We start from the raw sequence: 12,470 nt of genomic DNA on the forward strand, positions 1-12,470 counted from the left end.
AAATGGGAATTAATCCTACTCCCTTCTACTTCCCTTTAGCTCCAGGTGGGTCAGGGTCTGTGTCTAACCTGATTGACTAGTATCTACTACCCCAGTGCTTTGAACAGTGCTTGACACAATTGTAAACACTTAACAAGTACCATAATTACTATTATTATTATTCTCACGGGGAACCTGGACGTCTTTCCTTTGGATTTTCTTTTTCTCCTGCAACACCAGCTTGATGTGCAAGTGGGCATGGAAGTGATGTTCCTTTAAGAAAAGCTCCGCTGAATGAGAATGAGAGTTGCTGGATTAAATACGGTGAGGGTGACGTGGTGACAAAGTAATTTTATTTCGAGAGTATTCTTAAATTGTTCGGTGAAAGGGCTCACCATCCGTCATGAGGAAGAAGTCCCTCGGACTCTGTTGGTGAATCCGCCCTAACCTAATGCAGGCAGACAACTGAGAACCACCTAAAAATTAATTTCTCTCATCGGTGAACTGTAGTGTATGCCTATCTGAAATACAGTGGACACCTTATTGTCTGCTCCACTGCCAAATGACACAAAATATTGACTCAAATGCTCACTCTATCTCATTTGTTGTCAGATATGATACAAAACACGGTGAGTGTGTTCCCCTTTGTGTTGCAGCTATCATGTTTTGTTATGTCAATTACATTAGCTCGCATCGTTCGAGTGTGTCAGGAAAAATACAGCTGGCCAGGAATTTATGCAGATTTTAGACCAAACAGTTGTGGCCGAAAAGCAGTGAAATCTAAAAGTCTTGAACATTTTTGTTAGGCCCAAATAGTTATCGTAGTTGCTTTCATGCTCCTAAATTTACATAATGGTTTGAAAGCTGATGAGAGTTGTTAGAATGCAAAGCGGTTTCCCCCCACTGGAGATTTATAGTCATATTTGGATGCATCTTGCTGAACATTCATTGCCATGCAAATGGGTCATAGTATCAAGATACAAAAGTGGTTATGGAAAGAGATGATTGCTAAACCCAAAAAAGAAAATGCTCTTCCCAGAATTTGCTGAATTTTACCTGAGAAACACCAGAAGCTTTTCAAACTCTTGGCCTTATCTAAGAGAGGAGAGAAAATTCTTTCAGAGAGACAAGATGGCAGAGAACCTCAGCTGGCCATTGGTGTTGGCAAGGGGCAGGCATTTCTGTTGATGACCTCTCGGTGAATCTTTTTGGTTCTGGAGAAGGATTTTGCTTTCTTGGGAAAGGCTTGGAATATAGGGGAATAATTTTTCTGGGAATTGCCTCCTTCCCACTGTAGAATTTTGGGGGAGATATTTTGGAGTGGACCTCATGAAATGCAAATTTGCACTAAGAATGAAAAAGTACTATTCTCTCAACCCTGTAGACTGTAAACTCCTTGTGGGTATGGATCATATCTACCAACTCAATTATATTATACTTTCCCATGCAAGCAGCACAGAGCTCTGCATACAGTAGGCACTCAATAAAGAGTAGTAAAAGTAGGGATTTATTAAATACTAGTAGCATAATTAACTATTTACTGCACACAGAAGATGGTACTAAGTGATGGGAGAGAAGACACAGGTGATAATTAGATGCAGTCCCTGTCCCTCAGGGGGCTCACAATCTAAATACCATTCATTGATTGATTGATGAATCGCATTGCCCTGTGTGTCCCCCTGCTTTTCTTTCCCCCTCCGCAAACTCTCCAGGAAATGACCGTTTCAAACAGATGTAAAAGATCTAATAATTCTATGGCATGACATATTCCTCTAGGTTGGTTTTTTCAATGGTATTTTGTAAGTGCTTCCTATGTACCAGGCACTGTGCTAAAGGCTGGAATCGACGCAAGCTAATCAAGTATAATAATGACAGTATTTATTAAGCATTTACAATGTGCCAAACTCTGTTCTAAGCGCGGGGCTAGATACAAGGTAACCAGGTTGTCCCACGTGGGGCTCACAGTCTTAATCCCCATTTTACAGATGAGGTAACTGAGGCACAGAGAAGTAAAGTGACTTGCCCAAAGTCACACAGCTGACAAGTGGTGGAGCTGGGATTAGAACCCACGACATCTGAGTCCCAAGCCGGGACTCTTTCCACTAAGCCACGCTGTGTAAACGCTCAGGAAAGTACAGTACAACAATAGTATAACAGAGTCGGTAGACACATTCGCTGCCCACACCGAGTTTACAGTCTAATGGGGAGACAGACATTAGTATAAAAACATAAATTACAGACAGGTGCATAAGTGCTGTGGGGGTGGGAGGGGTGAATAAAAAGGGAGTAAGTTGGTGATGCAAAAGGGAGTGGGAGAAGAGGAAATGCGGGCTTAGACAGGGAAGGCCTCCTATTCATTCAATAGTATTTATTGAGCGCTTACAGCACTGTACTAAGCGCTTGGAATGTACAAGTCGGCAACAAGTCTCTTAGAGGAGATGTGCCTTCATTTAGGCTCTGAAGGTGGGGAAGGTGATTGTCACATATGAAGATGGAGGGTGTTCCAGGCCAGAGAAAGGATGTGGGCGAAAGGTGAGTGGTGGGATAGATGAGATGCAGCAAATTAATCAGTATTGTAGACAGCTCAATTTTGGTCTCTGTGTTGGAGAAGAGAAAGAATCCCTTTTTGGAAACAGCTTGGATGGCCCGAGCAGTCTTATTTAGCAGTGTGTTGCTTGCTCTTCTTGAGCCAAGGACCAAAATGTGCAATGATAATTACGTGTGTTTAGTTTGGAAGAGTGCAGCATAGCAGTGGGAGTAGGAAGAACTGGCTTTTAATCTTGGCTCTGCCACTTGCCCCCTAGATGATCATGGACAAGTCACTTAACTTCTCTATGCCTCAGTTTCTCATCTGTAAAATGTGGCTATATTATCAGTTTTCCCTAGCTCCCATAGACTCTGAGCCCCAGGTGAGACAGGGACTGGTTCTGATCTAATGATCTTGTATATAGCTTAGAACTTCGCACAGTGCTTGGCACATAGTAAGTACTTAACAGATATCATTATTATTAGTAGTAGCAGAATCAACTTGTGATTAAATGTCCAGAATGCAGAATTCAGAGTCTCTTTCCATGTATCTCATGCTATTATCTTGTATATACCTCAGAGCTTTGCACAATGCTTGGCACCTAGTAAGTACTTAACACATATCATTATGATTATTATGATTAGTATTAGTAGTAGTATCAACTTGTGATTAAATGTCCAGAGTATAGAATTCAGAGTCTCTTTCCATGCATCTCCTTGGACATACTGTACTAGAAGAGAAATCCAGATGGTGTGAATCTGGCCCAAAGTTATGATGAATGTCATTAAAAATGTAAACACAGTTGCTCTTTGGTGAAAACAGATCACTGTAGAACTGAGCTTAAATTGGCTATATTCTGCGCTCCATTCTCCCTTGGATCACTACATCACTACATCACTACATGGCAATGAATTCGAAGCTCTGGAAGGAACATTAACTCTTTCATTCCACTAGATGCCACTTAGAATCAATCATATTGATTATTACTATAATTACGGTATTTGTTAAGCACTTACTATGTGCCACGCACCGTATTAAGTGTTGGAGGGATACAAGCACATCAGGTTGGACCCAGTCCCTGCCCCGCATCAGCCTCACTGTCTTAATCCCCAGTTTACAGATGAGGGAAACTGAGGTTCAGAGAAGTGAAGTGAGTGGCCCCAGGTCGTCCAGCAGACAAGTGGCAGAGCCAGGATTAGATTCCATGTCCTGATTCCCAGGCCAGCGCTCTATCGACTACTGTATGCAGAGCACTGTGCTAAGCGCTTGTGAGAATGCAATGTAACAGGGTCGGTAGACGTGTTCTGTTCCCTCACGGCTGAAGGATTCTGAATGAGGTAATAACTGACTGGTCAGAAGCTCTTAACTACAAGTAGGGACTGGTCGGGGCATCCGGATTATGGGATCCGGAAAGCAATTTATCAATCGTATTTATCGAGCGCTTACTGTATTCAGAGTACTGTACTGAGAGCTTGGGAGAGTACAATGGAACAGAGTTGCGAGACACATTTCCCTGCCCACAGTCGGCTTAATTCATAGGTTTTCGTGGGGGAGGGTCGTTCGATTTGAGAGAGCAACTTTGATTGTTTAGAATTAGTTGCTAGTTAAGGATTTTTCCAAAATGACTTCCATTTTCAGCATAGTTTCTGAAATAACCCAAAGGATTGAAAATCTCAAGCGAATGTGCATTCTAATGTCCACTGTAAGAGTTTCCTAGACAAGGAACATGTCACTTTATTATTCTGTATTTCCCAAGTGTGCACAGCACCAAATGGGCACTAAATACAAATGTTACTACTTTGCTCATTAAACTGGATTCTTCACTTATTAACTGTGTCCTTTGCTTATTAAGTGGATGAGCATGTGAATTATAGATGTGTTTTGTTGGGTAGATGGTTGTATCAGTCAATCAATAAATGGTATTTATTGAGTTTTTATTATTCATTCAATAGTATTTATTGAGCGCTTACTATGTGCAGAGCACTGTACTAAGCGCTTGGAATGTACAAGTCGGCAACAGATAGAGACAGTCCCTGCCCTTTGACGGGAAAACATTCTACTAAGAGCTTGAGAGCTTGCTACAGTACAACAGAATTAGCAGACACGTTCCCTGCCCATAACGAGCTGCGTCTTAGTGATGCAGTGGGGAGGGAGAATATGGTGGGGAAATGGGCCAGTCAAGGGACGGCCTCTTGAAGGAGATATGGTTTTAGTAGGATTTCGAAGATGGGAAGAATGAACGGTTGATTTAATTCTGCAACTACAGATTCTAATAATAATAATAATAGTATTAAGCACTGCTATGTGTCAAGCACTGTTCTAAGCACCGGGGTTGATACGAGCTAATGGGGTGGGACACAGTTCCTTTCCCACCTGGAGCTCACAGTCTTAATCCCCATTTTGCAGATGAGGTAACTGAAGCACAGAGAAGGTAAGTAACCTGTCACCCAACAGTCAAGTGACTGAGCCGGCATCAGCACCCAGATCCTTCTGACTCCTAGGCCCGTGCTCTGTCTAGTAGGCCATGCTGCTTTTAAAGTTATGAATTCTCCTTCAGGCTTTATGCCTGTGGCTAAGGATAGCCATGTTACCTGCTTGTCCTTAAATCACCACAGAAGTTGGGTACCACTTGAGGTCCTGTTTGCGATGAATTGGAGAAAACTGACTTTGGTAATAATTATAATGATAATTATGGTATTTGCTAAGTGCTATGTGCCAAGTACTGTTCTAAGCACTGGGGTAGATATGAGATAATCAGATTGTCCCACATGGAGCTCACAGTCTTAATCCCCATTTCACAGATGAGGTAACTGAGGCACAGAGAAGTTAAGTGGCTTGTCCAAGGTCACACAGCAGACAAGTGGCCCAGCCAGCATTAGAATCCGCATCCACTGACTCCCAAGCCCATACTCTTACCACTAAGCCTTGCTGCTTTTCGTTACCTGCAGTGGGGGTGAATGAATTGGACCTGCTGACCTTGCTTATAATAACAATTAATGATAGTCATAATAATTACGATATTTGTTAAGCACTTAGTAATTGCCAAGCACTGTTCTAAGCACTAAGGAAAATACAAGTTAATGAGTCTGGAAACAGTCCTTGTCCCACATGAGGCTCCCAGTCTAAGTAGGAGGGAGTAGGATTTAATCCCCATTTTACAGATGAGTTAATTGAGACACAGAGAAGTTAGAGAAGCAGTGTGGCTCAGTGGAAAGAGCTCGGGTTTAGGAGTCAGAGGTCATGGGTTCTAATCCCAGCTCCGCCACTTGTCAGCTCTGTGGCTTTGGGCAAGTCACTTAACTTCTCAGTGCCTCAGTTACCTCATCTGTAAAATGGGGATTAAGGCTGTGAGCCTCACGGGAGACAACCTGATTCCTTTGTATCTACCCCAGCACTTAGTACAGTGCTCTGCACATAGTAAGTGCTCAATAAATACTATTGAATGAATATCATTAAGTAACTTTGCTCAAGGTCACACAACAGACCCATGGCAGAGCTGGGATTAGAAGCCAGTTTCTCTGACTTCCAGACCCGTGTTCTATCCATTAGGCCAAGCTGCTTCTCATGGCGATAATGTGTATGTTTGGGTGTGATTATTTTGGGTGAAATATCATGGCAACAAGCTTTTTTTCCCCACACTGATCGCACAATTTCCAGAGTGACCCAGCAGGAGGAAAAGCATATGGAAGAATGAATGAAATATAAAGCTCCATTAAAGGAGTTCTCCCTTAGAGTGCTCCTCATACAGTAAGTGCTTTATAAAATAATCGATTGTTTTCTGTGGGGGGTGGAGAGAGAAGAAGACGGTGGAGTGGAGAGGAGCTATCTGAGTATATAAAGGCACCTTATAAAAATCACTAAGGTTTTCTTTGTGCATTCAGTCTTGGCTCTACAGACTGGGAGTCAGAAGGTCCTGGGTTCTTAATCTCAGCTCTGCCACATGTCTGCTGAGTGACCTTGGACTAGTCATTTCACTTCTCTGTGTCTCAGTTACCTCATCTGTAAAATGGGGATTGAGACTTTGAGCCTCACGAGGGACAAGGACTGTGTCCAACCTAAATTGCTTGCATTCACCAGTGCTTAGTACAGTACTTGGCACATAGTAAGCACTTAACAGATACCATCATTATCATTATTATTATTATCAGCCATACAAATCCAAACACGAATCTGAGAAGGAGGGAGAGTAGGAGGAAATTCCAGTTAATCCGAAGTGGAAGTGTCCCTTTATATTCAGTGTCTTTCTGATTTCTTCAGAATTTCCGGAGCCTTTTAAAATGTACAGTCACTTTTTTCTTCCTTTTTTTAGTGGAATTTGTTAAGCGCTATGTGCCATCCACTGTTCTAAGCACTGGGGTGGATACCAGGTTGGACACAGTCCATGTCCCAAGTCGGGCTCACAGTCTCAATTTCCATTTTATAGATGAGGTAACTGAGGCACACAGAAGTCATTGAGTTTCTCAAGGTCACACAAAACAAACAGGCAGTAGAGCAGGAATTAGAACCCAGAGCCTGCTGACTCATTCATTCAATAGTATTTATTGAGCGCTTACTATGTGCAGAGCACTGAACTAAGCGCTTGGAATGAACAAGTCGGCAACAGACAGAGACAGTCCCTGCCGTTTGACGGGTTTACAGTCTAATCGGGGGAGATGGACAGACAAGAACAATGGCAATAAATAGAGTCAAGGGGAAGAACATCTCCTAAAAACAATGGCAACTAAATAGAATCGAGGCGATGTACATTTCATTAACAAAATAAATAGGGTAATGAAAATATATACAGTTGAGCAGACGAGTACAGTGCTGAGGGGATGGGAAGGGAGAGGGGGAGGAGCAGAGGGAAATGGTAGGCCATGTTGCTTCTTCACTTGTCTAATGACCGCTCCACATCCTGTACTCCAAAACCAATAAATATACACTTTCTCTAATTCTACACCTCCAACTATTTCACCCAGAGAAGGAGAGTTTCAGTGGTTGTTTTCCAATAAATTGAGTCGTTCCCCCCCCCAACCCTTCTGATGGACTTGCTACCTTAGATAAAGCAGAATTTGCTACCACTGACTGCTTCGGTTTTCAGGATATAGTTAAAGCTTCAATTAGGCTAAGAAACATTGCAACTTGACATATCTATTGCTTTAACGTATTTGTACAGACAGAGAAGCAAGCCCGTATTTGGGTTCTGTTTTCGCAGAGTTTGAAGTGATGTTCAAAGATCTAAAAAATTGAATGACTGAAGACACAGATTGGAATTCTGCCCTTTGGTTTATGTATGAAATCAAAAACATGCAAAGTTTGGTACTATCTGAGCTTCATCTGATCAGGCATACATAAAGTATAAAAAGAAAACCCAGAAATAGGAGGCTTGTCAGTTAGAATGTTAGTTAAATAAGTACATATGATAAACAGTGCAGGAGGGTTATGTAGCAGAATTTTCAATCAGGATGCACAAAAGAATTTGCAACAGTATCTCTTTTTAGCCAGAGTTCCACAGAATTATGTCTCCTTCTCTCAATGCAGGAGATGTGAGAGATAACCGTTTGAGCTTTAATAGTAATAATAATAATAATTGATGATCTTTGGTTCTGCTTTAGAGCAGAAAAGGTTCTCACGGCAAGCAAATATCCGTTGTGTGAGAAGCAGCATGGCCTAGTGGATAAAGCACAGACCTGGAAGTCAGAAGGACCTGGGTTCTCATCCAGGTTCCGCCACTTGTCCGCTATATGACTATAATTATTGATGTAACTGAACTTTCTATAAGGTGCCAAGAATTCCCTTCTTTGCTTCTTTAAATCACTGAATTGACGCTTCCTGTGTCTACTTACAAACGTGCATGTGTGTTTCTTTTTCTTATTGGTTCTGCCATGCAATATTTTTGTGGGATCTGTAGGGGCACACATTCTTTTTCTCTCCTTTCTCTTTCTCTCTTCCTCTCTCTCTCTCTATAAATATATAAAATCTTTACAGCTGTTCTTCAGTTGTTAATATATTTCTGTGGAATATGTGTAAATAGACATGAGCAAACCATCTTAAAGTTATTCAGTTCGTCAGTGAACCATGTAATCTGTTGGTTCAGAGACAACAGATAATAGAGTGAGATATTTGCTTTACAATCCACACTGTCTGTGTAGCATCTGGGCACAAAAAGTCAATTTAGGTCCTGTTGGGGCATGTTCTATCACACTATATTATCACATTGGGGACAGGAAATTTGGATAATGAATATGTGATTTGGGCAAAAAAAAAAGACTATTTAGTGGATCAGCTATCTATGAATTGGTAATTTTGAACAACGACTCGGTTTCGTTTTGCATAATACGATTCTCTAGGTGTGCTTCATCATGGCATATCTACCTTTTAAGAATGAAAGTGGAATATGACCTTGTTAATTAGCACCTATTTTAAATTCTGCATGATATAGATGTGATATAGCAGATATGGAACACTTTTTTAATGCCATGATAAGTAGAAAATCTTATCTTTTAATGAGAAAGCTGAAAATTGAAATGAAAGGAAATCCCCCTTCTTTGGGTCATTTTGATCCAGTATGCACTTAGGGGACTGTTCTCCCTGAGAGATCCTTTCTGTGGAGGAGGAAGCTTGTGCTCCCAGAGTGTCTCAAAGCTTGGCCTGCCTCTCTTTGAGACAACTAGATGGCTGGAAACTGGAGAGATTAATTTCTCCTCTCCCGGCTCGCATTTCCTGTGCCTGTCTTCCACTTTGGGCACTTTCATGTTATTTAAACACTTGGAAACTCACCTTGCCCTGCTTCCTCCTACCCCGTTGGTCAATCACAACACCACCTGTCTTTAATTGTTGTTTTCCTTGCTGTAATTTATTTTAATGTCTGTCTTCCCACACTGGATTGTAAATTTGTGGAAGGCAGCGTTCATGTCTTTTAAAACTACTGTACTCTTTCAAGTGGCTAGTATATTGCTCTGTACAGAGTAAGTGCTCAGTAAATTTTATTAATTGATTGGCCTCCAGAGACCTTCCCCACTGAGCCCTTATTTCCTCTTCTCCCACTTCCTTCTGTGTCAGCCTTGAACTTGGATTTGTACCCTTTATTCACCCCACCCTCAGCCCCACAGCACTTACGCACATATCCATAATTTATTTACTTATATCAATGTCTGCCTCCCCCTCTAGACTGTAATCTCACTGTGGGCAGGGCATGTGTCTACCAAACACTTAGTACAGTGCTCTGCACCCATCATGCATTCAATTTAATATGATTGACTGAATGATATAGATGGAAAAGGAAACTAACAGACGACTCATGGTCATTCAAAATCTTTATAAGAACTTTAATTCAATTCCAGATCATGGAAAAGGTTAATTAACTGTGATTTTTGTGAGATTTGTTAAGCTGGTATAATATGCCCCCAGATCAAAATAAACTCACAGAACTAAGAAAAGTCAGCAAAGCTGTCAGGTTAAGGAACACATAGGTTCTAAGATAGAGAAGGAAGAGAAAGATAATGTGGCACTGAGCATTTATTAGACAGCTGATAATAAAAATAATTGTGGTATTTGTTAAGCGTTTAATATGTGTCATACACTATACTAAGTGCTGGGGTAATCAGGTCAGACATAGTCTTTATCCCACATGGAATCACAGTCTAAGTAGATGGGAGAGCAGACATCAAATCCTCGTTTTACAGATGAGGAAACTGAGGTGCAGAGAAATAAAGTGATTTGCCAAATGCAAATGGGTGCATTTGTATGATCTTGTAGCTGAATATCTATTGAAAGTTATTTAAATACTATATCACAGAGCTGGAAGGTACTCAAGAAGTCATCTGATTCAGGTCACTACTTCTGAGGAAGGTTCTGGGAAGCACCATGGAGTAATGGATTGAGCACGAACCTGGAAGTTAGAAGGTCATAGGTTCTAATTCCACTCCTCCTCTTTTCTGCTGGGTGGCCTTGGCAAGTCACTTCACTTCTCTGTGCCTCATTTCCTCATCTGTCAAATGGGGATTAAGTTAGCTCCATGTCTGACTGGGACCGTATCCTACCCAATCTTCTTGTGTCCATCCCAGTGCTTATTACAGTACCTGGAACATAGTAAGCACCTAATAAAGACCACAATTATTATTATTATTATTATTAAGATTAATGCCCAAGTCACCCAGGACAATCTGTCTCTGTCTCTGTTTCTGACTCTGTCTCTCTCTTTCAGGGATGGAGATTCCTTAACCTTCCCAGAGTCTTAATTTCTTTTTTAGTCTAGAAACGGAGCCATCTCTTACTACAGTTCAAGTTCAGTTTATATTATATGTACTCTTTGGAAATGGAGAAAATAATACCCTAGCTTCCTTATAAAGTATGGAAGGCAAAATAATGTTTACTTTTTGAAACAATAAGTTAAGGGCACTCACAGAACTCCACCCCTAGGTGAATCCTTATAAGAAATTCATAACACATTCTCTTTCATATCCCCAACGGAATGCTTCTGAAAGTGGATGATTTATTGTTTTCCAAAAGAAATTAAGCCACATCTCTCTTCCCCAAACAGCATATGGTGTTAGGCTGTGATCTTCGGCCCCGCACCGATAACCTGAGTGGGGAGGAGGCCAAAGCCAAATAGCTTTCATCAAAAATATTGGCAGGAGGACAGCATTCACCCTTCGCTAACTCACGGCAAGGAATTCTGCTCTTTCTGTCACCTGACCTCATCCTGACAGTTGTGTGACACATGCCCTTGGGCTTCTGGGAACTGTTAAGCTCTTACTATATGCCAAGCACTCTGCTATGATCAGAGTAGGTGAATTCTCAACAGATTGGGGTTTGGGAAGGGGTTCATGAATCATCATCATCAGTTGTATTTATTGAGCACTTACTGTGTGTTGAGTGCTGTACTAAGCGCTGAAAAGTGCTATGTTCCTTTCAGGAGATGGAGCTAGTTTACTTACCATGGAAAAGTATAAAGTCAGGCAGTTTTACAGTCTAATACCTGGGAAGAATAAATTTCACACCTATTTTGTATTGTCCTGTCTTATAATTAATGCTGGTATTTGTTAAGCGCTTACTATGTGCAGAGCACTGTTCTAAGTGCTGGGGTAGATACAGGGTAATCGGGTCGTCCCACGTGAGGCTCACAGTTAATCCCCATTTTACAGATGAGGTAACTGAGGCACAGAGAAGTGAAGTGACTTGCCCACAGTCACCCAGCTGACAAGTGGCAGAGCTGGGAATCGAACCCATGACCTCTGACTCCAAAGCCCAGGCTCCTTCCACTGAGCCACGCTGCTTCGAGTTGTTTCTGACCCATAGTGACACCACGGACACATCTCTCCCAGTACGCCCGCTCTTCATCTGCAATCATTCTGGTAGTGTGTCTAGAGTTTTCTTGGGAAAAATCTGGAAGTGGTTTACCATTGCCTTCTCCTGTGCAGTAAATTTGAGTCTCCTTCCTCGACTCTCTCCTATGCCGCTGCTGCCCAGTATGGGTGAGTTTTGACTTGCAGCAGATTGTCTTCACTCACTAGCCACTGGCCAAGCTAGGAATGGAATGGATAGACCTCTGCTTTACTCTCCCTCCCTTAGCCGAGACTGATAGAGCACTGGATACTCTCCAAATGCGACCCTTAAAGGGGATTTTGAATTAGGGTATGAGAATATCTGACTATAGATTCCCTGAACCAGAAAAAGGATTCATTCATTTAATTGTATTGATTGAGCTCTCCCAAATTTGCCAAGAAAAGCACAGGAGGCAGATAGTGAAAACAGTTTAAAGGTATTGTCCAAGCTCGCTTTGAAAAATGCAGAATGAATACAGCACACGTGCAGTGTGCAGAGCGATGGACTAAGCGCTTGCCAATGTCAGGTTGGTTTTATGAATTATGTGTATTTTTTATGAGTTGTGTGAAAGTTGAAAGACAGTGAGGAGTCCAAGATGACATCGAAACGACAGGCTTCCGGGACAGGTACAATGGTGGTGTTACCGACTTTATAGGAA

The 12,470-nt window shown here is 41.7% G+C and overlaps 1 non-coding gene across 1 annotated transcript; it reads right to left on the reverse strand.

Moving 5' to 3' along the window:
• Positions 1-11,971: 11,971 nt before the first annotated feature.
• On the reverse strand, positions 11,972-12,108 carry LOC114811885. The gene has a single exon (XR_003759581.1). It is a non-coding gene; the product is annotated as a small nucleolar RNA SNORA7 (small nucleolar RNA).
• Between the last annotated feature and the right edge of the window lie 362 nt (positions 12,109-12,470).

The sequence above is a fragment of the Ornithorhynchus anatinus genome, chromosome 4 (assembly GCF_004115215.2).
Source record: "Ornithorhynchus anatinus isolate Pmale09 chromosome 4, mOrnAna1.pri.v4, whole genome shotgun sequence".
NCBI classification, from domain to species: domain Eukaryota; kingdom Metazoa; phylum Chordata; class Mammalia; order Monotremata; family Ornithorhynchidae; genus Ornithorhynchus; species Ornithorhynchus anatinus.